This window comes from Sturnira hondurensis, unplaced genomic scaffold, assembly GCF_014824575.4.
Source record: "Sturnira hondurensis isolate 20B ecotype Veracruz unplaced genomic scaffold, ASM1482457v3 Scaffold0016462, whole genome shotgun sequence".
In the NCBI taxonomy this organism is placed as follows: domain Eukaryota; kingdom Metazoa; phylum Chordata; class Mammalia; order Chiroptera; family Phyllostomidae; genus Sturnira; species Sturnira hondurensis.
This window is the reverse complement of record NW_028089093.1, coordinates 149,878-175,512: the sequence shown is the minus strand read 5'-3', so window position 1 is coordinate 175,512 and position 25,635 is coordinate 149,878. Positions and strand designations below refer to the sequence as shown.

At 41.3% G+C, this 25,635-nt stretch overlaps 1 protein-coding gene and 1 long non-coding RNA gene across 2 annotated transcripts in view; one reads left to right on the top strand and one right to left on the bottom strand.

The window, feature by feature from the left end:
* CDK6 (cyclin dependent kinase 6) overlaps positions 1–946 on the bottom strand; it is a 226,133-nt gene extending 225,187 nt beyond the window's left edge. Inside the window, exon 1 of the mRNA XM_037066054.1 lies at positions 786–946. The gene's annotated coding sequence lies outside the window, so the exon portion shown is untranslated. The remainder of the gene's footprint in view (positions 1–785) is intronic.
* Positions 789–19,715, top strand: LOC119000947 (uncharacterized). The gene is made up of 4 exons (XR_005069444.1): positions 789–871; positions 7,537–7,672; positions 19,199–19,329; positions 19,634–19,715. It is a non-coding gene; the product is annotated as an uncharacterized LOC119000947 (long non-coding RNA).
* The last annotated feature ends 5,920 nt before the right edge of the window (positions 19,716–25,635 follow it).

Here is a 25,635-nt window from a genome sequence, read left to right as displayed (position 1 = left end):
CCAGGACCGCGGCTCCCGCGTGTGCGCACACGCAGACGCACCCACGTGCACCCAGCTTGGCGCGCTGCAGGGCCGGGGTTGCCCCCCACGGGGCCGCAGTTGCCCCCCGCGGAGCTGGCGTTTCAATTCTGATATTTGAAAGTATAAAAGTAAACTAGGAAACTAAAGCAAACATGTGAGTCCTTGCAGGGCTCCAAGCCTGGGCACTGGCAGCCCGCTTACTCTAGCAAGTGTGCCTAACACGCCCGCAAAAGTTGCCAACATGAAGCCTGCTTTAACATTTACCTCGCGGTGGGAAGGTGGAGCCCACACCCACGCCTCAGCGAGTGGGAGAGGGAGCTCTCGTGGGGAAACCAACATGGGGCACGGAAACACATTCTCCCGCAGGCTGTGCATTTTCAATCCTAAATGCGATGATTGTGTGTCCGAGTGAAGTTTAAGTTCCATTGGAAGAAAGTGGATGAGGAGTGTTTGTGTGGGTGTTTCGGCGCACGGCTATGTGGGCGCAGGCACAGGATTTCAGTGTTGGGGATGTCCCTCGAGTGAGATGTCCTCTAGCCAGATTAGGAGAGACTCCTTTAGCTCCCCCAAAACTGGCCCCTGTAACTACCTCGCCTCGGTTCTTAAGGGGTTAACCAAAGTGGATTCCCAGGACATACCCCCCCAACCCCAGCAGTCACCCCCACACACACCCTGCCTTCCAACCCTAGCCAAGCCCCCAAATATCCCCCGGGAGCCGCCCCCCCAACTCCGCAGCCCACCCACTCGAACGCACATATCCTCACCTGAGGGACCCGGCCGCATCTGGCCTCCCTAGGGGGCTGCGTGTGTCAGTCCGACCTCCGCACGTGTCCACGGCGGCGCGGAGCAGGTAACACCGCTCGGAGGAAGGAGTCACCAGCACTCTCTTTGGCTAGGGGGTGGGCACAGCGGCGGAGGGCGGAGGGACGCACAGGGAGCCGCCCGCGCCGCTCGCTGGGGGCGGACGGGGGCCCCGGGGCTCCGGCCGGGGCTCGGGGCCGGAGCCGGGGAGGCAGCAGGGGCGGGGGCGGAGGCCCAGGAGGCCAACTCTGTCGAAACCCACCGGGCGGCGGGATTGGGGGCTCGCGGCGCAGTGGCTAGCAAGTGTGCAAATTAAAGCCTTCCGGAGAAAGAGGAGGCGGCCGGGATCCGGCTGTGCTCTGAGCCGCCCAGCTCCCCACTCTCCGCTCCAAGTGGGGGGCGAGGACGAGAGGGGGGAAGTTAAATGAAAATTTCCGGCTTTCACTGCAACTGGAGTGGGGGAATCTTGTGACTAAAATAAGAAGCGTGAGAGGGAAAGAGGGATGTGTCGTCGAGAGTCCGCGGAATTTCCAAACCCAGGGTCGCCCAAAGTTGGGGTTTTGACAGAGCGAGATGGAGGAGGTATTAGCAGCTTGAGATGTAGAAAGATGGGAAAAACACAAAACAACCAACAATAATTATGAGGGGTCGGTGGGGATGGTAAATACCCACACTTTCCAAGAAACTGAAAAATCAGACCGAAAAATAACTCTTCTCTATTAAAAAAAAAAAAGTTTGGCAGGACGCCTTGCAGAAAAGAAAATACCAATCTGTCCAAGCACTTTTCACTTTCAGCATGAGCTACATTTGTTTTGTTTTCCTTAGCTTCCTTTCGGCCTCACAAAGCCCTATCTTTTCCTTTTGGACCGAGGTTATGATTTGGAAATTGTCAGGCACTCTTGTGGTTAACGATCTACTTGAAGGGACTGGCCGGTTCACAGTTATTAAGTGGTTAGCAAATGCTGAGGGTTCACTAAGGTATTTCTGAGGAGCTAAAAGAAACTAAAATTCAATGTAAATAACAGAACCGCAAGATACCAGACACACGCGCACGCGCGCGCGCGCGCGTGTACACACACACAAAGAGAGCGTGATTCAGTGGGTGCTCAGTTTAAATGCATTATTGGAATTCTGAAATTTGAAACCTTGTAGGAATGTATACTTTACCTGCTGACAAAACCCGAATACAATTATTTCAGGTGAAAAATGAGATTTTGGAGGGGAAAAACAGTCTTCAATGCTTTCTACCATGGAATCAAACAAAAATTAAAATTACTTTTTTGGGGGGAAGAATTTGGTGTTGTCCAAAATTTGTATCTGAAGAATACTTGAAACTTTTAAAACATCTTAAAGAAAAGTTTAAAGAATTATTCATTTCAATGCTCTGTGGAAAAACTAAAGCCTAGCAAAATTCTATTTGAATTAGAAATACAACCTCTATAAATCTTTTGACTTTTTAAATTAAATCATGTTGCTAATTTCACACTAGATCAAAATTTTACCTTTATAAAATTTATTCTATACTACAGTGTGAAGTAACCTGTTAGGTAAATAAAAACTGTTGCATTTCTATTAGCAAATATTTTGCAATGCATTATAATACTTTTCTAAAATAATAAAGTGAATAATTGTTTCTTTATGCTTAAGATAATTTATAAAATACACTTTGTGTTTAGAAATATATCTGCTAAAATAAAATCCAATTTCTGAACAAAAATTTGTATTTGTAAATGTAACTATAATCTAATATACCTTCTAAACTTAAGAAAGAAAATTGCTGAGCTTTATATTTATATAAAATATTAGATCACCACAAATCACTAGACTTTAAACCAGAAACACAAATGGGAATCCTCCATTTTGATCATTGTTTCCACTTATCAGTGCTTTTAAAAAGAAGATTTATTTGCTGGTAATCAACAGGTTTATGTAATTCAGAAAACTGTTAAAAGATAATCATAGGAACCAGCAAATGAATATAAGAGTTTATTTAAGTAAATAATTTGTTTTAAAAGTATTAAGCTGTAAATGTCTTTAAAATTAACAGAAAAATGTCATTTCTACACTGGATTGCATTTTTAATTACTGAATTTGACAACAACTATAGGTGGATTAGAAATTCTGTCATTTAGGTTATAGATTACTTGGTCAATGTAACAAACAGTGAAATTTATTTAATTACATGTATTAGCACTGAGTGTTAACTGTCTTTATGTCATCTGCTTTTTCTGATATGGTTAAGTTACTATTGTTCATTCTCCCTGGTTATGTTTCACATTAACATCTGGCTGCTTAAAGCTTCAGACTAGGAAGTTTTACAATGGTTTTATAAAATTAGCAAATGCCAGATTGTTTTTGTTTATGGATAGCTTCCTCTGTGGGTAACAGGTTATCATAACAAAATTTGTACAAAATTTATAAACTGTGAACCAAGTTCCGACTCTCGTTTAGGAATCTTCAATAAATGAAAGCACGGTTCGCAAGAATTTATTTGCAGGAATATTTTCACACTGCACATCATATGGTCTGAAGTTGCAAATCATTTTACAAGTTTTTAAAAATTAGAACTCATGAATCTGTCTCCAAAATGATATTGGAGCTCACACTGAATTTTTTTTAGTGTCATAGAAGTGATATGTTCCATGTGTGAATATTTCATATAAAATATCTGTAAATTTTTGTTTTCCCTAAAATAAAAATAAAATTTTAAATTCTGGTCTATCATTTATAACTTTGTTTAAGAAATGAGTAATTTATTTAAAATCACTAATTATATAATATATATCTAATTCTAAATGATCTCTGAATTATATTTGCTATTTGAAATTACAAAACACATTTTCCAGAAACTCAGAAATGAAGTTTTGTTATAATCTACTGAACAATAATTTTAATTGGAGGTCTATGTAAATGTATACTTTTTATCTGTAAATCTTTCTTCTTTATTGATTAGATTTAAAAAAATCTCTTCTGGTTTAATAACTGTGAAATCAGTTAAACTTATTTTTAACTTGATTTATATGTATATGTAAATGTTATGTTTGTTGAGTAATTACCATAAAGGACTGTAATTTTAACAGAAATAGTGTAATAAAATGCTGTGCATTTTAATGCATTCTCCCTTCCCACCCAGACAGTTTTAAGGTGTTTTGGGTTTTTCCTTGAAATACAATATTGAAAATTTGCTAGATATCCTAGGGGAAAATCATTTGTACTACCAACTTTTTCAATTGTAAAGTTATGAACTTTAAATGATGTTTTAAAATTCAATCTTCTCAATAAATTACTTCCCATCCACTTGGAAATGACCCGGCTTTTATTTTTGTTTTTTGCATGTGATCTAGTGTATTGCATTTGACCAGTTGGTATTTGCTGTGAGGGAAAAACATATATGTATGGTGTAGTAGCTTATAAATTTAAGGAGAAAAAAACAGACAACATTATTTAATGGAATATTCCGTTTTCATGAGTTCTATTGCTCTATAATTATCCTTGAGTGACATGTCGGTACCATGTCCATATTTGTACAACTGTCGTCACCTTTCCTGTTTTTTCCCTGTTCATAGACACTCACATCTTCTTTTTCCTTTGTGTGTGTGTGTGTACCTGTGTGTTCTTGGCATATTGTCCTGACATGTTTGAAACGTGTTCTTAAGATCCTTTCATCAACTACATTAGAATTCTGAGTAATCAGGAAAAGAACTAAGGGAATACACTCATAAAAGTTGGTGATAATCACATGAAAATACCTACATTTTCTCTCCGGTTATAGTGTCCTGTAATTTTCACTGACTTCTAACATTTCTTTTTTAAAATAATAAACACTTGCATCTCAGTTGCACAGATGGCCTAACAATTGTGTTGCCGTAGCTGCTTTTCGTTGACCTCCAAGGTGTGGACATGTTTTAGATAGACCACGCAGACAAAGCAGTAAAGGTCCAACACAGTGGGGAGAGATTCTGTGTGACAAAGTGGGTCTGGGAAGCAGGAGGAAGGGCAAAGAAAGGCACCTGGGAAAAACTTCTACCTGACAGCAGGTACAAGTGAAGAAAGCACATTTTTTGAGATCCTGGGGCCAAGAGATGTGCTCAGGATCTAGGTATGGCATATCCAGGCAACCTGACTCTCTCAGAATACATAGTGTTCTGTGTCTATTCCATTGTGCAATAAAATCGGTTTTACAGAATGAGATTGTGTAATGTATGTGTCCACATACATATAACTATTTTATGTTGTCTCATAATGGCTTTTTCCTGAAAATATATACAATGGAATTCTTTTCAGAATTCTTTGAATGCCTAGAAAAATGTATATAGTAACATAGCTCTGTGGATCAAACATTTTACCACAAATTGAAGAGAGAGTCCAATTTTTAAACTCTACTATAAATTTGTTCAAAGTTACTTATAACTTCTTAAACCCAATACCTAATACATTAACTGGCAAATATTTTATGTCCAATAGATGTTTCTCAATGGGAAAATTGGCTTTATATGTTTTAGTCTGTCTTCTTTGGGACTATTTTTTTTTTCAATTTCCTTAAGGGGAATAGAGTAGAATAATTTCTAAAATATAATCCTGGCAAGGTTTACAGATCAATGTCCTGATGTCAGGACCTCAGAAATGTGTTGTCTCTCTCTACCTGCAGTTTCTTTTCTTCCAGCCAATTCCCTAAATTCTATCATCCTTTCAAGGCCCAGCTCCTCCTTAAAACCTAGGAGATTCCCTCAGCTGAATGACATCCCTCTTTAATTGACATTCCTGCTCTAATTCCTTGAGGACATCTGCTTTCTACCTTCCTAAAATTGATGCTCTGGTCTCCACTACCCTGAGCTCCCAAGAGTGTCCATCATACCTCATTCCGTTTAGCAATGGTCCAGCACCATCTGGCCCTAGTATATGGTCAATCAGTGCATCAGTGTTTCTCATCTCTTCATGAGTGTGACTGAGTCAAGCAGGCACCCAATAGACTGGAATACAATGACATAACTAGAATAACATTTGACAAGTTGACAATGATGATCCTCTTTGCTTAAACAGGAACAAAACAAAACAAAACAAAACAAAAAAACCCAGATCATTCTGCTACTTTGCATGGATTTATGTTTTCTCTTGGGTTGCAGATATTAGTCATTAAAATATTTTTTGTCAAAAAGGAAATGAGTTCAGATGAAGTTTGGAATTTGTCAGGAAGACATTCTCAAATCTTACCTGAAATAAAATGTTTAGATCATTTTTTTTCATTCCCTACCACTGAAAATATCAGTTAAATGATTTTTCTTTAAAAAGAGCAAATGCTAAGCTCTGAGGTAAATTAGATTCTATATAGACCACAACCTGGAAAGACTGATCATTTTACTTGTTACAATCTTTAATAGCTATGTGAGTATATCCTAAAAGACAGCGTTCTTGATTTCTAAGCTGGAGCCTTGTGTTTGGTTCCTAGTTCTTCTCTCAGTAACGTTCATTGTTCACTGGGAACAATGCATCTATGTGACCTTCAGTGTCTATGCCTATTAAATGGGTTTGCTAGTCATTGAGAAAGATGTTATGACAATAGTGGAGTGAAAGGCAACGAAGAGTTTTACCTCTGCAAGATAAGCAGGTATAGTGGAAGTGGCTGGTCTGTGTGTCAGAAGACCTGAAATTTAACCTGAAGTGGGCCACAAACTACCTGTGTGACCTTGGGCAACACACTTAAGCCCTTGGGCCTTAAGGTTCTTGACAGTAAAAGAGATGATTAGACTGGTTGTTTTGTGGAGCTGCTGTGTCCTGAAAACCCTGTGTCCAGCCCAGCATTCCGTGCCCAACACCATCACTGCACAGCTGTTTTTTAAATCCCCTAAACAAGAGGGGCCAGAGGGTGGGATTCTGATGTCAGCAACCCAGAGAAGGGTCTGGATTTCAAATGTGAGTTATTATTGGGGGGGGTCTCTCTAACATAACCCTCTGAGTTTCCAAGACAACAGAAATGACTTCCAGAAAAATACTGGAAAAATTCATTAGTGTTTTCATTAGAAATGGGGAAAGTGGAGCCAGATTTTAACTTTTGGACTGAAACCACGATGAATTAAATTAATCAACTCTCATTAATAAAAGGGGATAAATATAATAGTACACACAGAACCAGAATACTCAAGAATAGAAAGTTTGGGTGACCACAGAAATTCTTCAAAGGTATGAAGCACAACTTTGGGAGATGGGCCATGACCGTAAAGCATTGAGAACACCAGTGGCAGCCAGCCTTCCCCGGGAGGCGGTGGGAAGCGGAGGGTCAAGGGCAGTAGGCGGTGAATCTGAGGGACTCCAGCAATATTTGAAATCCCAAAACCTGCTGAGCCAGAGCCATTATTAAAATATATGTAGAGCAACAGGCTGATGCCTCTATATTCCTATTTTCTGTTGTGTTGACCCAAGTGCATGGTTTTAAGGTCCTTCCTAGATGTGTAGAGAAAGGACAATTAGGCAGCTGGAACCAGATAGTCCTCGAAGATAACCCTGGTCTCACCATGTGACCTTGGACTAGGCTCTTAAACTTTCAGATCCCCAGTTTCCCTCATCCATACAGTAAAGATACTATTATCTGTCATAATAGGTTGGTATGAGAAATAAGCTCCTACTGTGCATTTTGCACTTAGCAGACACTTAATTAATATGAGAACACAATCAATATCCCCTTCATGAAATCACATTTCCTATTATTTCTTTTTTTAGGGACAGCTAACCCTTTGACTGACATGTCCATCTTTTTAACTGGATACAATATATCCACCACTGCAGGAGGACCGACCCTGAAACAGACCACACGTAAAATGATCTTGGGCCTTGGAAAAGCCACGGCTGTTTCTGGGTAAAAGAGGAATGGACAGGAGGGTAGGTTGTCTCAGCTGAGCCCTCTCTGTCCTGTCCAGATCTTATCCCACAGATGCTCTATCTCCTTAGCCTGTTCTTCACTGTCTTTCACTCTCTTCCCTCCTAGTGGCTCTGTTCTTCCTTTCTCTACTGCTTTGGTGAGGCCCTAGGGCCACCCCATTCTGCCCTTTAAATCTGTACACATAATTATTGACATCTGTCTTTAAAGCTCCAGGTTACGCTGCTGCCTTCCCAAAAGAACTGCCCCATCGACCACCCTTCCACAGTCCCCGGCTACCTCCCACTTCTTTTGCTTGAAGTGCTGAGTGTCATGCTGTTCGTCATTGTATCAGTCTCTTCCCTACCCTGGACCTACCTTCTTGGCTTAGCAGAAGTTTCCTTGTCCTTAGGAATGGAGACATTGTACTTCCTGACCTATGTTCTTTCCCTAGAAATGCTCAAGGGGAAACCCTGTTGCCCCTACCTTCTTTTTCTTTTTTAATGTGTTTTTCAACGTACCAAGAATATTTGTACAGTTCCTCAGCTTCTTACCCTTTGATACTCAGATGCTCCCTGGTTGGCCATTTTCCTTACAGCTTTCTCACCCCTACCCATGAGCCATGGGAAACTTGGACCACATAGTTTTGGGTATGTGTCCTCCACTCTTTCTTACTGACATCCCAAAACAATGATGGGCTCCTTCAGAATGGGGGGCTGTGGCTTTTATTTCTTTTTTTATCTTTTTAAAATATATTTTATTGATTATACCATTACAGTTGTTCTATTCCCCCCTTCATTCCCCTCCCCCCTGCACACCCCCTCCCCCCTTCGCCCCCTTTAGCTTATGACCACTTGTCTCAAGTTCTTTAGATTCTATATTTCCCCTACTACTCTTGCCCTCCCCCTATCTATTTTTTACCTACCATCTATGCTATTTTCTGTACCTTCTCCCCGCTTCTCCTCCTCCCACTCCCCTTTTGCTAACCCTCCATGTGTTCTTCATTTCTATGGTTCCACTCCTGATCTAGCTGTCCTCTTGATTTGCTTTTGTTTTAGGTGTGGTTGTTAATAACTGAGTTTGCTGTCCTTTCACTGTTCATATTTTTTATCTTCTTTTTCTCAGATAAATCCCTTTAACATTTCATTATAATAAGGGCTTGGTGATAATGAACTCCTTGAATTTGACCTTATCTGAGAAGCACTTTATCTGTCCTTCCATTCTAAATGAAAGTTTTGCTGGATAAAGCAATCTTGGCTGTAGGTCTTTGGATTTCATGACTTGGAATACTTCTTTCCAGCCCCTTCTTGCCTATAAGGTCTCTTTTGAGAAATCCACTGACAGTCTGATGGGAACTCCTTTGTAGGTGATTGTCCCCTTATCCCTTGCTGCTTCTAGGATTCTCTCCTTCATTTTAGTCTTGGCTAATGTAATTATGATGTGCCTTGGTGTGTTCCTTCTTGGGTCCAACTTCTTTGGCACTCTCTGAGCTTCCTGGATTTCCTGGAAGTTTATTTCCTTTGCCAGACTGGGGAAGTTCTCCTTTATTATTTGTTCAAATACGTTTTCCACTCGTGGCTATTTCTTTTCCCCTTCTGGTACCCCTATAATCCGGATGTTGGAATGTTTAAAGATGTCCTGGAGGTTCCTAAGCCTCTCCTCATTGTTTTGAATTCTCATTTCTTCATTCCTTTCTGGTGGGATGTTTCGTTCTTCCTTCTGGTCCACTCCATTGATTTGAGTCCCAGTTTCCTTTCCATTGCTGTTGGATTCCTAGACATCTCCCTTCATTTCATTCAGTTTAGCCTTCATATGTTCCTCTAATTTGTGACTATAGTCAACCAGTTCTGTTAGCATCCTGATAAACAGTGTTTTGAATTGTGCTTCTGAGAGGCTGGCAATTTCTCAGTTGCTGAGAGTTATGGGCTCTGGGACTTTGAGTTCTTCTTGCGCCATCTTTCGGGCTGTTCGTTCCTGTTCTGTAGCAGGATCGGAGCCCTAAGGTATTCACCAGGGCGGGGCAACCCATGTTGCTGGGTTCTGACGCTGTATGTGGGGGCGGGGTCAAAGAGGGACTATGGCGTCCCGCCTGCCGCCTTCGGCCGTGGCCCTCACGGGTGCCACAGCTGCTGCCGTCACCGGGCCCATGCGTTTCGTCCCACTGCACGCGAGTGTGCCACCGCCATCAGCCCTCGCCCCCTGGGGCCTGCGTGGTCCGTCTCACTGTGCGCGAATGTGCGACCGCGGTCAGTCTGCCCCGCACCCCAACTGGTTCTGGGCTGCCTGCGTGTCTAGGTCGGGGGATCTGTCCTGCCCGACCCTGTTCGCTGCTGGCTCCGCCCCTCTTACCATCCCCGTTGAACGGTTAGATGTAGTCGGACTTCCATATAATTCAATTTTCTGTCCTTTGGCTGTGTCTTTGTTTCTCCAAACCTTAGTTGTATTCAAACTTGGTTGTGGGAGAAGGCACAGTGTTTCCACCTATGCCTCCATCTTGGCGGAACTGTGGCTTTTATTTCTTCATCTTTAAGTTTCCACCCAGTCTGTGAACAAGAAGTGTTGCTTGAATGAGAGATGGGATGTAAGGAGCATAGGAACCGTCACGTGATTTGCCATCTGAGCAGTGACCTGGCACCCTCCCAGGCCACATCTTGCTCACCTGTTTCCTCCCCATCCTGGATTCCATGCTGTCTGCTTAATGGATGAACCCTTAGGCAGGGCAGGTAATGGTCTCTGATTTAGTTCTTCCAATGCCCCCAGTCTCCACCCTCACTCAGGCTGCAGCAGCGTGGCCTCCCTCAGCAGGAAAGCTCCTGAAGCCGAGTTGATCTGATCAACCTGGGCTCGTGCTTGGTTGGGGAGAGCCATGACATCCAGGCAGGAAAGCTGAAATGTGATTATTAGACAAAACACAAAACTGATTTGAGATTTCTGAGCAGAGTAGATGGCTGTTGGAGCAGTGACAGAACAGAGTGGTGTGCAAGGAAGATGACTTCGGAGGCAGCGAGCCCAAGGGACTGGAGTATGAAGGCCGATGTACAGGCTCCTGCAAGTGGTGAAGAGACCTCGGGTGATGGTCTAGGAATGGGAAGGAAAAGAATAGCTACAAGAAAGAATTAAAAGGAAACATTTAACAGTATTTGGTAGATAACAAGATAAACAGAATAAAGAGAAGAGCTAACATATATATATGTATGTATATATAGATGTATATATAGTGTGTGTGCCTTGATGGCTCCAAGCACTTTATATATATTAATTTATTGAAACCTTCTGATTACCTCCATATTGTAGACAATGAAACTGAGGCATAGGACCGACTTTGTAACCAGGTTTTGGGTCTGAGGTATCAAAACAACAACAACAATGTAGTTCACAATAGATCAAAGCAAGGTGGCAAAAGAAGACGGCTTGGTGAAGGTTTAGGAGTTCCACTTCTGAATTTAAGATAGCAAGCCAAATGGTGACATGGAGTGAAGAGCTCTTCCCTTTTGCTTGATTCTCCCTAAAACGTGTTCAGATCCATCATCCTGGCAAAAGCTATGGCTGTTTTAGAATGACATTCTATTTTTCTTCTTTCATGCCTGCAGGGCAAGTTTCCTGGGTTGCACAGAAGGACCCTGTGCTTGGCGAAATGTTTTGCTGTTGCCATCTTGATAACTGTTGAACACAGTGCCCACATTTTCATTTTGAACAGAGCCCTGCAAACTATGTATGGGGTTTTGCCTTCCTGATGGGATGTCTGTGATTGACATTCCAGATATGAGCATTCACTTCACTATTCAGGCCTCCGTCACCTTCAAGAAATGTTTGCTCCTTCTGCTGCTTCCATGAAACCATTCTTTCCAACATCACCACTGATGTCGTCAACTGCATTTTTATCTTAGTTAAGCTCTGCGCTTCCAACATTATTTTCAATCTTTGCTTGAAATGATCTTTCTTAACTGTCATGACACATATTTTCTGCCACTTCTTGATTTGATTTTTCTTTTGGCTTGCATTGCCAGCTTTTTCTCTTGGTCCTGCTCCACATCTAGAGGTGCCTTCTGAGAGTGAACAATCAGTGGTTGAATTGTTCTTTTGCTCATTTACCCCATACAAGATATTATACCTTCCCTGTGGTATGAGAGCAAAAATGGAGTTCCATCATCCTTGCAGTATTTGTTGTCTGAAACCTAACCACAAACCTGGGGTGTGTCAGTCAGTTCTGGCTGCTATAACAAAAATATCATAGACTGGGTGACTTAACCAGCAATCATTTCTCACAGTTCTGGAGTCTGGGAAGTCCAAGATTAGGGTCTCCTCATGGTCAAGTTCTTGGTGAAGACCCTCCTCATGGGCTATGGACAGCCTGGTGGTATCCTCAGGTGGCAGAGGGCACTAATCTCTGCATGAGGGCTCCACCTTCCTGATCTAATTACCTTCTCCAGGCTTCCATCTCCAAATACCATTACACTGGGGATTTGGGTTTCAACGCAAACACCTTAACTCTTCTGAGGAATGGTCCTCAGCCCTGATTTCCCCTCTCATCACTTTTAGTAACTCATCATCACTCTGAGTAACCTCATGTAGTACCAAGGCTTTAAGTATAATTTGCACACTGATACTCAAAAAATGTATATCTTTATCTGGATATCCTTTTTGAATTTCATATATATATTGACTATCTACATGGTATTTCTGCATAGATGTCTAATAAGCATCTCAAATTTAACACATACAAAACTGAATTCATTATTTTCTTCTCAAACCTGCTTTTCCCACACATTTCTCCATCTTAGTAAAAACAAACAAACAAATACAACATTCTCCTGGTTCTTTAGTCCAGAATTTAGCAACTGAGTTTGACTCCTGTCTCTTTTTCACACCCTGTGTGCACTCCATCAACAGGTCCCACCAGCCCTACAGTCACACCTCCCCGCCAGTGGAGCCACCTTCACTTGTTACCTGCTCTGTTGCAACAGCCTTTTAATTTATTTCCCTGCATCTGTCCTTGCTCTTCTCCACATAGCAAAGTGATCCTTTTAAAATTGAAGTTAGATCATATCACAGCTTTCCGGAGTCAGGACTCTCCAGTGTCATCCCATTTCCTACAGGGTAAAATCCAGAACACTTGCATGGTTCACAAGGCCTTACCTAATCTTGCCCTACTTGACCATGGATTCTCCTCGCCACTCTCCTTGCCTCCTCTGCTGCAGCCACACTGGCCTCCTCGCTGTTCCTCAGACTGACCAAGCACATTCACGCCTCTGAGTCTTTGCACTTGCTGTTCCATCCAGCTAAAGTGCTTCTTGCCCACTCATCTGCTTGCCCTCTTCCTCACTTCCTTCAGATCCCACTCAAGTCTTTAGAGCGATGTTCTCTAATCACCCTACACCACAGATGGCAAACACAAGGCCTGCAGGCCGAGTTTGGCCCTCCACCTTGTTTTATCAGCACCTTGTTTCTAGCTATCGGCAGTGCCGAGCCCCTAGTTAAGGGGTAGTTACATTTATACAGTCCCTTTGAAGGCAATCACAAGGCTGATGTGGCCCCCAATGAAAATGAGTTTGACACCCCTGACCTACAACGATGCATCCACTCCTGTCTGTCCATCTTACTTCTTTATTTTTCACCCTTAGCACTCATCACCATCTGACACATTATAGGTTTACTTGTTTATTTGTTTAGTGTCAGTTTCCATCCCACTGCCCAAATGTAATTTATGCAAGACCAGGACCTTTGATTTATATTCTCTTGTATCACTAAAATAATTGCTTAGCACATCTGGACACGGAATAAGTGTTTGTGGAATGAAGGAATAAGTGAGCTCTCAGCCTATCACCTCCCAGTCTTTGGCTAGGTTACAGTTTGTTAACTACGAATAACCATCTGTAACATATGTACCTTTGTGCAATACCCCTGAATTTAGGTGTTTTACATCCAACCAATGTTCTGCTTGGGGACTTCAGCTGAGATTGTTCACAAAATATTACTCAAGGACAGCTTGATTTACACACCAGAAAGTATCTAAATGGTACTTTATGGTATCCAAGTGGAACTTTATGGTAGTTAAGATTTAGATACCATAAAGTCTCTAAAATGACTAAGACTGTAAGTCAGTATATTCAATTAATTGAAATGATCTCTTACACTTGAATGTGTGTAAAACAGATGTGAGTTTTGTTTAAAATCTTTGTCTCTCATCATAGAAAGAGTGGGAAGCAGTTTGGAAGTCAAAGGTGGCCAGATTCATGTTGCAATCCATCACATTTCTTTCCTGCTGTCTTATTTCTCTAGGTTCTTGTGTGTCTGGTGACAAGCAGGGAGGGGTAGCCTAGTGCTTGAGAGGAGGGGCTCTGGAGCCAGATCACGTTGGTTCAAATCCAGGCCCTGCCACATGTCAGCTCGTGTTCTTGGGTAAGTTACTTAACATCTGTGAGTTTTAGTTTCTCTGTCTGGGCTGAGACTCGTTGCCTCTAGGGTTGTCCTGAAGCTTTAATAGTTAATCCATATAAAGCGCAGGATTGGCACATAGAAAGTACATGTTAGCTATGATTATTATTAATATTCCTCCTGATAAAACAGCTGTCACTTTTTAGAGTTTTACTGTCCTTGTTCCTGGGCACCTGGCCCAGGATTTACTGCACAATACTGTGTCCAATTGGTATAACCGCCACACCCTTGGAGTCCGTGTTGCTCGTGTTATACGCTAAGTCTTTTCTCCTCCTGCCCCCTTACTTCCTTTTCTCCTTCTCCTAAATTCTGCCTTTCCTTACTTTCTTCTGTGTTTCCTCTCTCATACACTAAGACAGTCTGTTCTGCGTTAGCTCTCTCTCTGTCCTCCTCTGTGTTCTTCTGCTTTTTCTTCCTGCTGTCATTCACAGAGTAAGATTTCTGGAGGAAAAGGACCTGTCATGTCACCAGGAGGAGTCCCCTGAAGCAAATCTTTCAGAACTCTTACTTCCTGGACAGAATTCTGTTCCTTCAAGCTCACTCTGCTTTAGAGATCAGAGGCCCTTCATCAAAGATTGTCCATTGCTCGAGTTGATCAGAAATGCCATCTCAGCACTCTTATCCCTTCTGTGAGTTATACCAGCAGCATCCAGTGCTTTAGCAAACACTGACTTGAAATAATGTGGTTGCTTTGGTGCCTAATAGAGTTTGGTTCCAGTATGATAGGAAGGAATGGAAGATATGTTCACTGGAAACATTTTTTCTCTTTCTCTTTTTAGACTAGGAACTCCTTGAGTGAAGGGACCATTCCTGTGGTATTCATTTTTAGTGCACACGACTAGGGCCCACCTTAGTGCCTTACAATGTGTGATCAGTAAAGAAACATTCCCTGAATTTTTGTTTTCCAAGAATTAGATAAATGTGCCCTGGCTGGTTGGAGCATAGCCCCATACACCCGAAAGGTTGCAGGTTCGATCCCTGATCAGGACATAGACCTAGGTTGAGGATTTGATCCCCAGTCAGGGCACGAGGGGAGGCAACCATTTAATGTTTCTTACACATGGATATTTCTCTGTTTCTCTCTCCCACCTTTCTCCCTTCCTGACTCCCTAAAATAATAAACATATCCTTGGGTGAGGATTAAAGAAAAAGAAAAATAGTAGTTAACAAACTGTAACCTAGCCAAAGACTGGGAGGTGATAGGCTGAGAGCTCACCTAGATAAATATGGTAAAAAAAAACTCTGAGTACACAATGACTAAAAAAATAAAACCACGAATAAGGGCAGTGCTTTATGTGATTGTCATTCTGGGAGCTTTGTGAAATGTAAAATTCTAAGCACTAAAGTGTTGCACTGGTTAAAAAAAGCTGCCACAAATCTCTATAGTCCTATGAATTTTTATAGCATATCTTCTGTGGCAATTATTACTATAAATTATAGTGATATGGAAATATATCTTAATTTTTTAAAATATATTTTATTGATTATACCATTATATTTGTTATATTCCCCCCTTCATTCCCCTCCACCCTGCACACCCCCTTCCCCAACATTTCCCCCCTTTAGTTTATGACCACGTGTCTCAAATTCTTTAGATTCTATATTTCCCCTACTATTCTTGCCCTCCCCCTATTTATTTTTTACCTACTATCTATGCTACTTATTTTCTGTACCTTCTCCCCCCTTCTCCTCCTCCCATTCTCCTGTTGCTAACCCTCCATGTGTTCTTCATTTCTATGGTTCCACTCCTGATCTAGCTATCTTCTTGGTTTGCTTTTGTTTTAGGTGTGGTTGTTAATAACTGTGAGTTTGTTGTCCTTTCACTACTCATATTTTTTATCTTCTTTTTCTTAGATAAGTCCCTTTAACATTTCATATAATAAGGGCTTGGTGATGATGAACTCCTTGAATTTGATCTTATCTGAGAAGCACTTTATCTGTCCTTCCATTCTAAATGCAAGCTTTGCTGGATAGAGCAATCTTGGATATAGGTCTTTGGATTTCATGACTTGGAATACTTCTTTACAGCCCCTTCTTGCCTGTAAGGTCTCTTTTGAGAAATCTTCTGACAGTCTGATGGGAACTCCTTTGTAGGTGACTGTCCCCTTATCTCTTGCTGCTTCTAGGATTCTCTCCTTCATTTTCATCTTGGCTAATGTAATTATGATGTGCCTTGGTGTGTTCCTTCTTGGGTCCAACCTCTTTGGGACTTTCTGAGCTTCCTGGATTTCCTGGAAGTCCATTTCCTTTGCCAGACTGGGGAAGTTCTCCTTTATTATTTGTTCAAATAAGTTTTCCACTCATGGCTGTTTCTTTTCCCTTTCTGGTACCCCTATAATTCGGATGTTGGAATGTTTAAAGATGTCCTGGAGGTTCCTAAGCCTCTCCTCATTTTTTTTGTATTCTTGTTTCTTCATTCTTTTCTGGTTGGATGTTTCATTCTTCCTTCTGGTCCACTCCAGTGATTTGAGTCCCAGTTTCCTTTCCATCACTATTGGTTTCCTGTGCATTTCCCTTCATTTCAATTAGTTTAGCCTTCATATGTTTCTCTAATTTGTGACTATAATCAACCAGTTCTTGAGCATCCTGATCACCAGTGTTTTGAACTGTGCATCTGAGAGGTTCACCATTTCTTTTTCGCCTAGAGTTATCAGCTCTGGGGCTTTGAGTTCTTCTTGAGCCACATTTTGGACCATTCCTGCCTGTTACCTATGAGGAGCGGAACCCTAGGTGTTCACCAGGCCAGGGCAATCCAGGTCGCTGGGTTGTGACGCTGTATGTGGGGGCGGGGTCAAAGAGGAGTAATGGCAGTCCCCTCTGCTGCTTCCTGCTGCTGGGCCATTCGGTCTGTCTCACTGCTCACTGCTCACTCCTTCGCTGGTTTATCTGCATGTGAATGTGTGACCCTGGTCAGCCTGACTCCTTGTGCCCTCACTGGGTTGGCCCATTGCTACCCCTCATGCCTGGGATCTGTCCACGGCTGCCTGGGCTCCTGGGGTCAGCGATCCTTCCTGCCTGGGCTCCTGGGGTCCGGGGATCCTTCCTGCCTGACCTCGCTCCACTGCTGGCTCCGCCCCTCTTACCGGTCCAGTTGAACGGATTCGGGTCCAGTTGAACGGATTCGTCGTTGTCGGACTTCCATATAGTTCAGTTTTCTGTTCTTTGGCTGTGTCTTTGTTTACTAAACCTTTGTTGTATTCAAACTTGGTTGTGGGAGAAGGCACAGTGCTTCTACCTATGCCTCCATCTTGGCGGAAGTCCTAACATTGTAATATATCTTAATTCTATTACTTGTAAAACTCCTCAGGGAACTAGTTCTTAACTGTTGTACCACACACATCATACACATTCAATACCAGTTTGCTAAGTAAATGAATGAGTAATTACTAAGTGGATCACATTCTACTTCCATTCACTCAGAATGTTTGAAAATATTTTACATGATTGAATGGTTTTAGTAAGTAAAAGTTACTATTTATATGATCTACATGGATTGACATTAAAATATAAAATTATATAAGTCAAAATTAAATTTAAAATAATGTTATTTTATGAGTTCCAGTCAAGATAGTGGAGTAGCTTTCCTGAGTTGTAATTGACAAATAAAAATGGCATATTTTATGGAAAAACAAAACAAAACAAAAGGCACTTCAAGATCTTTAAGTTAAAAAAATTGGAGAAACCAACTGGTCTCCTAAAAATAGATCTTCATCTTTTTTTTTTTTGTCTACCATTACTTTACCATGTTTTTAAAATAAATATGCTTTTCCAGATTGTCTACTTATATGAATTCTGACTAAAAGGCAATTTTATATTTTGGTTGGAAAGATTTAAGAAGGCTAAAGTACTTCAAAAAGACAGTGTAACACTGAACCAAAGTGATTAAAATTATTGTATTTTAATATTTCTTTAATACATCTGTATCTTGACATATTACATTTCTAAACCAAAATGGTTTCTACATCTCTTTTGCTTGAGCAGGAGGAAATCATTATAATGAAAAGAGTTATTGAAAATGGTCCATGTTGTGTAATTCCCAGGGTAAATGGGCTGAGTAGCAAATATTTCTGTTCTGAACTGTTTTATACTGAAATGTGCATTATTAAACCCATTTGTTGAACATATTGAAAGATCGAATATCCCCCTAACCCGACACTGGAAAATGTTTATTTGCCATTCCTCTCTTTCCTGTGCTCAGATCTTGTTAGATATTGTTTCTGAGTTTTCTGGAATCCATCCCGATTAGATGGAAAAAAATCATAGATGAAGAAAACAGAAAAACAGAATTTACAATTTATAAACACATTTTAAACAAGGTTGTAAGAAATGTAAAATAGTATGCATAATAGAAACAGCATGTGAGAAAGCATACAGAATGACATGGTGGGTGACTGTTTTCTATACTATCGTGAAGATCCCATGCATTTGAAGAACACTAAAAAGCACAGTAGTCACTAGGCTGTAAGAACTTGAGTGTAGCAAAAAGAATGATCATGATCAGAATGGTTTGGAGGGATAGCGTGTTTCTTTGATTTTATAAGTATGATACTTTATGTATACTGTGTATTTTTATACATTTAACTATTGCCTTTTAAAACATTGTGTACAATCAAGTTGTTTTATTTCATTTGGAGTAACTATATGTGAGCCCAATTATCCATGTTCCAATTACCACCAAAAATAAATAAATAGTTAAAGCCTTGGCTGAAACATCAATGAAACACCCAAACACTAAAGTTGAAGGTAGTGTCAACAGCTGGAGTGGAAGGAGCTGAAAGCAGTTCCCCTCTCTGAGGATCCTGTCCTTTCTTTTCCAGTAACATTATTTGTTGAGAGTTGAACTGGAGGTAGGACATCCACATGTTGATTCATTTATTTACTCATTCATTCAATAAATACCTATTGAGTGCCTACCAGCTTGTCACTAAGCATGGGGGCATATTATAAGAAGTTCTTAATGTGGAGAGATCTCAAAATTAAAAATACAGAATTGAAAGTCATAAATGGTGGTAAAAGTGCCTTTGAGGCTGACGGAAATTGAGGAAAGTTAAGTGGAGGAATTATGAGACCAGTTATATTCTATTGTTTCAGGAAGTCTTGCTGTGAATGATATGGGAAACATTCAAGAGATGTGAGGCACACAGGTGGCAATTACGTGTGTAGAGCTGTTGGGGAGAATATTCCCAGCAATGAATGTTGTTGGCTTTCCCAGCACAGTGGAGGTGAGCTTGAGTGTGTTTGTGTGAGCTAGAGCACTCTCAGGTCTTCTCCAGAAACACTGGGCAATATGTATGTTGTGGCTTTGCCCACTGGTATGGTGGATCGCAAGAACATGATGGGAGTCTTGGTGTTGGAGAAGGCAATAATGCCTGAGAAAAGTTCATGAATAGATTAAACTATGAAGGATTTAGTGTTTATTGAACTTGGTTAGCAAAGTAGGGAAGGGCATGGGAAGGGGAGGGGTGGGTGGACATTGGGATTGTGTAATAAAAACACACTCTGATTGCTTGTGAGGCTTAAATTCAGGAAGCAATCTCACTGGTGCATGGCTCAAGCAGGGTGGAGTTGGATGGCTGCGGTAACAAGATCGTGGGATTCTACAGTTGAGGTAACTGATGGGTCCCTAGCACGAATTTTGAAATTGTCAGAAGTGATGTGGAAAAAAATTATAAGCCGGGTGTTGTATTCATCTAGAAAGGTGGAAGTGGGTCTCACAGGAGGTTAGTAAACAGCACCTGTGGTGTCTTTAAGATAGTGGAACAGAAAACTGGTGTCGATTTTAAATGAGGAGGAAAAAAGAAGTTGACAGTTGAATAGTCCACAGATTTAAAGTCTGGGCTTGTAGGTTACTGGGAAAAAAATTCCAAGAGAACTAGAATTTATTTCGAAGACATACTAGATACAATCAGACAATTACATTTTTCTAGATTCATTCAAATAAATGTTAATTTATTGTTTTTGATTTGATTAGTCATCATTATGGATACTGTTTACAAAAAGAAAAACATGTCATTTACTATTCTGCCTCAATTCCTTTTTGTTGTTTTTCCTTATAGTGTCCTAGTTTTAAAAATGTCAAATAGTGGGGGGAATACACTTCCCCAAATATCAGATACCTTAGGCTTTTTACAGACATTAAGCATGAGATCCAATGGGTAAAAACACTAAACTAAGAGCATGTTATTTTTCAAAGTAATTCTCTGTATCTAAAACGAAGACAAGGTATTATTCCTATTTTTTCTCATTAACACCATAATTTATTTAATCTTACTTATATAATCATAGCCCTGGTTAGTTTTTGAAACCACCACCATATCACATATGTAAAAATATAACTGATAGAATTATTGAAATGTGTGCTTTGGCATTACAATAGAGAACACAAACTTTTATATTTTCTGACATTTGAATAATAGTCTGATTTACAATCCCACTAGTATATTTGTAGATATTCTGATTATTGCAAAGCCAGTTTCTTGTATGAATAGCTACCTTATTTAAAAAGCATAATGAAAGCTATTTAAATCACAACATGATAAATTTCTTCCAAGAAAATTCTTTAGTAGGGGTGGTCTATTGTAGCAGGAAAGGTTGACGTTGACAAACACCTGTCCTTTACAGTCACACACTGAAAGGCAGGCATTCTTACATTTATTATCATTGTAATAATAAATGCTTGCCTGACAATTTGAAAGATTTCATACGGACAGTACTGTTTGTGCTTTATCACTAAGAGCAAACAAACTCTGTTCATGCATTGGGATGAATTTATTACTCTGCAATCCTTATTTGAGTATACCAAGTTCATGGAACTCCAAAGTAAAACGTTACTACTTTCCTACTTTCCTTCCTGTAGTCCTCCTTTGGAAGACTGCCATGCTGTCTGCTGGATCCTCCTCTGAGTCCCTGTGATACAAGATCAAAGGGATTTCATTTTCTGTATCAATTAGGCTGGCTGTCTTGTCTCAATGAGATTAAGCAGCCTCAGGAGACTAGTGCCACCAGAGCAGAGGGTCTATGAGCTGATGGTTAGCATATTACATGGCTGTATTAATTCCTTCTGAGCTATAGTTCGTCTAATCTGATGTCTCTCTTTTATGTCTGTGTCCCTGGCCTATTTGTCTGGGGCAACCATGCAGTGCACACCAGACCTGATAATCAGTGGTCTGAGTTTCCGATAAGGCTGGAGAGATGCGTGGATTCTCTCCTAGGGTTAACATGTTTCCCACTTTAAGGAAACCCCCAGCTTTTTTGTTGTTGTTTCTTTGACCTTTTTTTTTCTTTTTTAAGAACATGAAGTACCAGAATATTTTATTCCAAATAAGTTTTGAATCCTACAAAATGACCCCAAATCCAGAATTTACTCCAATGTTGCTTCAAGGAAGAGTTATCAAAAGCATCTGTGGAGCCCCAGGCAAAGCTATGTAAGTCTGATATTAGTCTTGCTATAAAGTGGCCTCTTCTGTATCTACAAGTTTATAGTCTGAATTTTCTACAGTCATATATAACCATGCTTCTTGAGATAAAACTTTAATGATCTCACTAGAGAAAGCAAAGCAATGTTTTTAAGAGAGTAAACAAGACACGGATATTTATTAACAACACTCTCTCTCAGCACATTCAGTCTCACTACACTTTCAGAGATTTCCTAGCCAAATGCTTTGTCAAGGAAAAAGAGGTTGTCAGGCAGAAACTCACCGAGTTCACTTTCCTTACTGTCCTCAGACTCCTCTAGCCTTCAACTTATTCTTTCCTTCTTCCCTTTTATCCCAGGAGAAAAATTTCTACCCTTTTCTAAGACTCGGACTTCACCTTGAGCCCCAAAGATCTGGCTTCCTCAGTGTCTCCCCTGATAGGTCTGTCTGTTTTCCACCCACCCTTCTCTTCTGGGTATACGTGTATGCCGGGCTCCACCCGATGTTAAAGAAATAAAACACAGTGACAGAAACAACCACTACTTCTTAGCTCAACTTCCTTTTTTTCTGGGCTAATGCCTTACATTTCACCTTTTCTTCATCACTAAGTTCTTGAGAAAGAAGACTACAGAGGTTATTCTGTTCATCAGCTGCTATTCTTTTTGTAATCCACTGCCACCTCATTTCTGTCCCCACCTTGCTGCTCTCACCAAGGCAAGTAGAACATGCAGTCACCAATTAATGGACACTGCCCAGTCCTCCTACTTGCCTGTCATCTCCATTTGCTACTAACAATTGGTCGCCCCAGTAGAAGAGCGTCTTCCCTACTGAGTTCAGTCTCACTTGCTTCTCTTGGTCCCCTTCATATATACTTAAAAATCTTTTTTTATTGTTAGTTAGACACACTGTGCCTCTTTGCACAATCAAAAGGACAACAAAAATTTAGAAACAAAATAACAACCAGTACTGACATAAAATTGAACTATATGGAAGTCTGACAACCAAGGAGTTAAAGTAGACACATTCATCCAGACCGGTAGAAGGGGCAGAGTCAGGCAGCTGGGCAGAGAGAGGTTGTGGCAAAAAAAGGGGGGGGCTGGCGGACCCCAGGCAGGCAAAGCAGCAGCTGGCGGACCCAGCAAGGTGGGGGATTGTGGAGGGGCGTGGCACTCAAGGTGGCTTGTGGAACCTCACAGTCCCACATTTGTGCACAGATAAACCAGGAGAAACTTGGGAGAGAGACAGACCTTGAAACCCTGAGTCGCATGCCAGGAAAAAAAGCCTCAAAATACCGATTGAAAACATCTGTGGGGGTTGAGGTACCCAGAGAGACTCCCAGCCTCACAGGAGAGTTTGTTGGAGAGACCCACAGGGTTCTAGAATGTACCCAAGCCCATCCACCTGGGAACCAGCACCAGAAGAGCCCAGTTTGCTTGGGGGAAGTGGTGGAAGTGACTGATATGAGGCAGAGAGAGGCAAGAGCCATTGTTCCCTCTCTCATCCTGCTCCTACATACAGTGTCACAGCGCAGCGACCTGGGTTGTCTCACCTGGTGGAACATCTAAGGCTCCTCCTCCCCTCACTACATAGCAAGCACATAAAAAAAAATGGCCAAAATGAAACAACAGATCAAAGCTCCAGAAAAAATATACTTAAACAACAAAGAGATAGCCAACCTATCAGATGCACAGTTCAAAGCACTGGTGATCAAGATGTTCACAGAATTGGTTGAATTTGGTCTCGAATTAGATGAAAAAATGAAGGCTATGTTAAGTGAAATGAAGGAAAATGCACAGGGAACCACTAGTGATGGGAAGGAAAGTGGGACTCAAATCAGTGGTGTAGACCAGAAGGAAGAAAGAAACATCCAACCAGAAAAGAATGAAGAAACAAGAATGCAAAAAAAATGAGAGGATTAGGAACCTCCAGGACATCTTTAAATGTTCCAACATCCAATTATAGGAGTACCAGAAGGGGAAGAGGAACAGCAGCAAGTGGAAAAGTTACTTGAAGAAATAATAAAGGAGAACTTCCCCAATGTGGTGAACGAAATAGACTTCCAGGAAGTCCAGGAAGCTCAGAAAGTCCCAAAGAAGTTGGACCCAAGAAGGAACACACCAAGGCACATCATAATTACATTAGCCAAGATGAAAATGAAGGAGAGAATCCTAGAAGCAGCAAGAGATAAGGAGACAGTCACCTACCAAGGAGTGCCCATCAGACTGTCAGCGGATTTCTCGAAAGAGACCTTGCAGGCAAGAGGGGGCTGGAAAGAAGTATTTAAGTCATGAAATCCAAAGACCTACAGCCAAGATTGCTTTATCCAGCAAAACTTTCATTTAGAATGGAAGGACAGATAAAGTGCTTCTCAGATAAGGTCAAGTTCAAGGAGTTCATCATCGCCAAGCCCTTTTTATATGAAATGTTGAAGGAACTTCTCTAAGAAAAAGAAGATAAAACAGGTACAGTAAAATGACAGCAAACTCACAGTTATTAACAACCACACCTAAAACAATAACAAAAACAAACTAAGCAAACAACTAGAACAGGAACAGAACCACAGAAATATAGATCACATGGAGGGTTAGCAACAGGGGAGTGGGAGGAGGAGAGAGGGGGAAAAGGTACAGAGAATAAGTAGCATAAATGATAGGTAGAAAATAGACAGTGGGAGGGTAATAGTAATATGGGAAATATAGAAGCTAAAGAACTTATAAGTATGACACATGGACATAAACTAAAGGGGAGTAATGTAGTGGGAGAGGATATGCAGGGTGGAGGGGAATAAAGGGGGGAGATGTGACAACTGTAATATCATAATCAATAAAATATATTAAAAAAAGAAAAAAATTGTTGGTCAAGTACAGTTGTCTGCACCCCCTCTCACTCCTCCCACATCCCAGCCATCCCCACCTCCCTCCCCTGATCCCACCCACCCTTGTATATACTTCTATACTTCTATGCCTTTTCCTTCACTTTCTGTTCCTCTACCTATTCCTTTGAGGTTGGGGTTCCCTAGGGTTTCTTTTACATTCTTCTCTCCTTTTCCCTCTCACTTTTTCTCCACTCCCAGGCAATCTCACATTGGGCTGACTGCTTCTCCAGAGATAGATCTGCGTGTCCAACTGCTCATAGGAATTCTCCTTGAGGCATCTCAAAACTCAGCACACCTGAGGGATTGACATGGCACCCTCCCTCTGAGGCTTGTTGACACAAATTCCTATTCTCATTCTCCCTGCTCAATCAGGACCTGATTTTCCTTCCAACGTCCGAGTGAACCTTGACCCTCTGTCTTACCTCCTAACTTCTTGGTTCTGCCTCCTAAGAAGCCTTTCTTCTGTGCCTTCACTCTTCCTTCCATTGCTTCAGTCTAGATCGTAGCTCATCACCTCTCACCTGGAAGGTTGCATCCAGGCTTGTCCTCAGTCGCATTTCTACTTGTCACTCACAGGAGTAAGGACTTTCTTCAATTTCCAGCTGCCCACAGGACATACTCTAGTCCACACTCCTTCGGATGGCATGTGATCTTCTTAGAATACGTCCAAATCTAGTTTTCTAATTACTTTCTGGTCTCCCACCCTCACGTGCCTTTATGCACACCAGACTGTCCCCCATCTGTGCCTTGAGAGTAGAATCAAGGCGCTCCTTTCTCCTGGAATATTCATTTTTCTTCTCTCCTCTGCCTGGCAAATCTTGATTTCTCCTTTTATATGGAGTTCTAGTGTGCAAGTCTTCACTGACTACAGTCCTCATCATATTCCCACAACTTCTACAAAATTAATTGTTCTGCCTTTGGTGTTCCCATAGCATTTTGTGCGTCCTTCCACTTAAGTCCTTGCCTTGTTGTCTTATGCTATTCGTCTGCTGATCTGTCTCCCTCAGAAGGCCTCCAGCTCCTCTAAAGCCATGTCCATCTTTCCCCGTGCCAAAGATGCTTCCCAAGCTCTGCCTGTGTCTTTAAGACGAAATAGAGAGCCTTAGCCAATGGCTTCAGGCGGCATTAATAGCGCTCTGTCCTGCAATTTTCCATTTGTGTTCTCTATTAAAGCAATTATTATATTGAAGTTACATGTTTACTTTTCCATCTCTTCCCACTAGCCTGATAGTATCTCA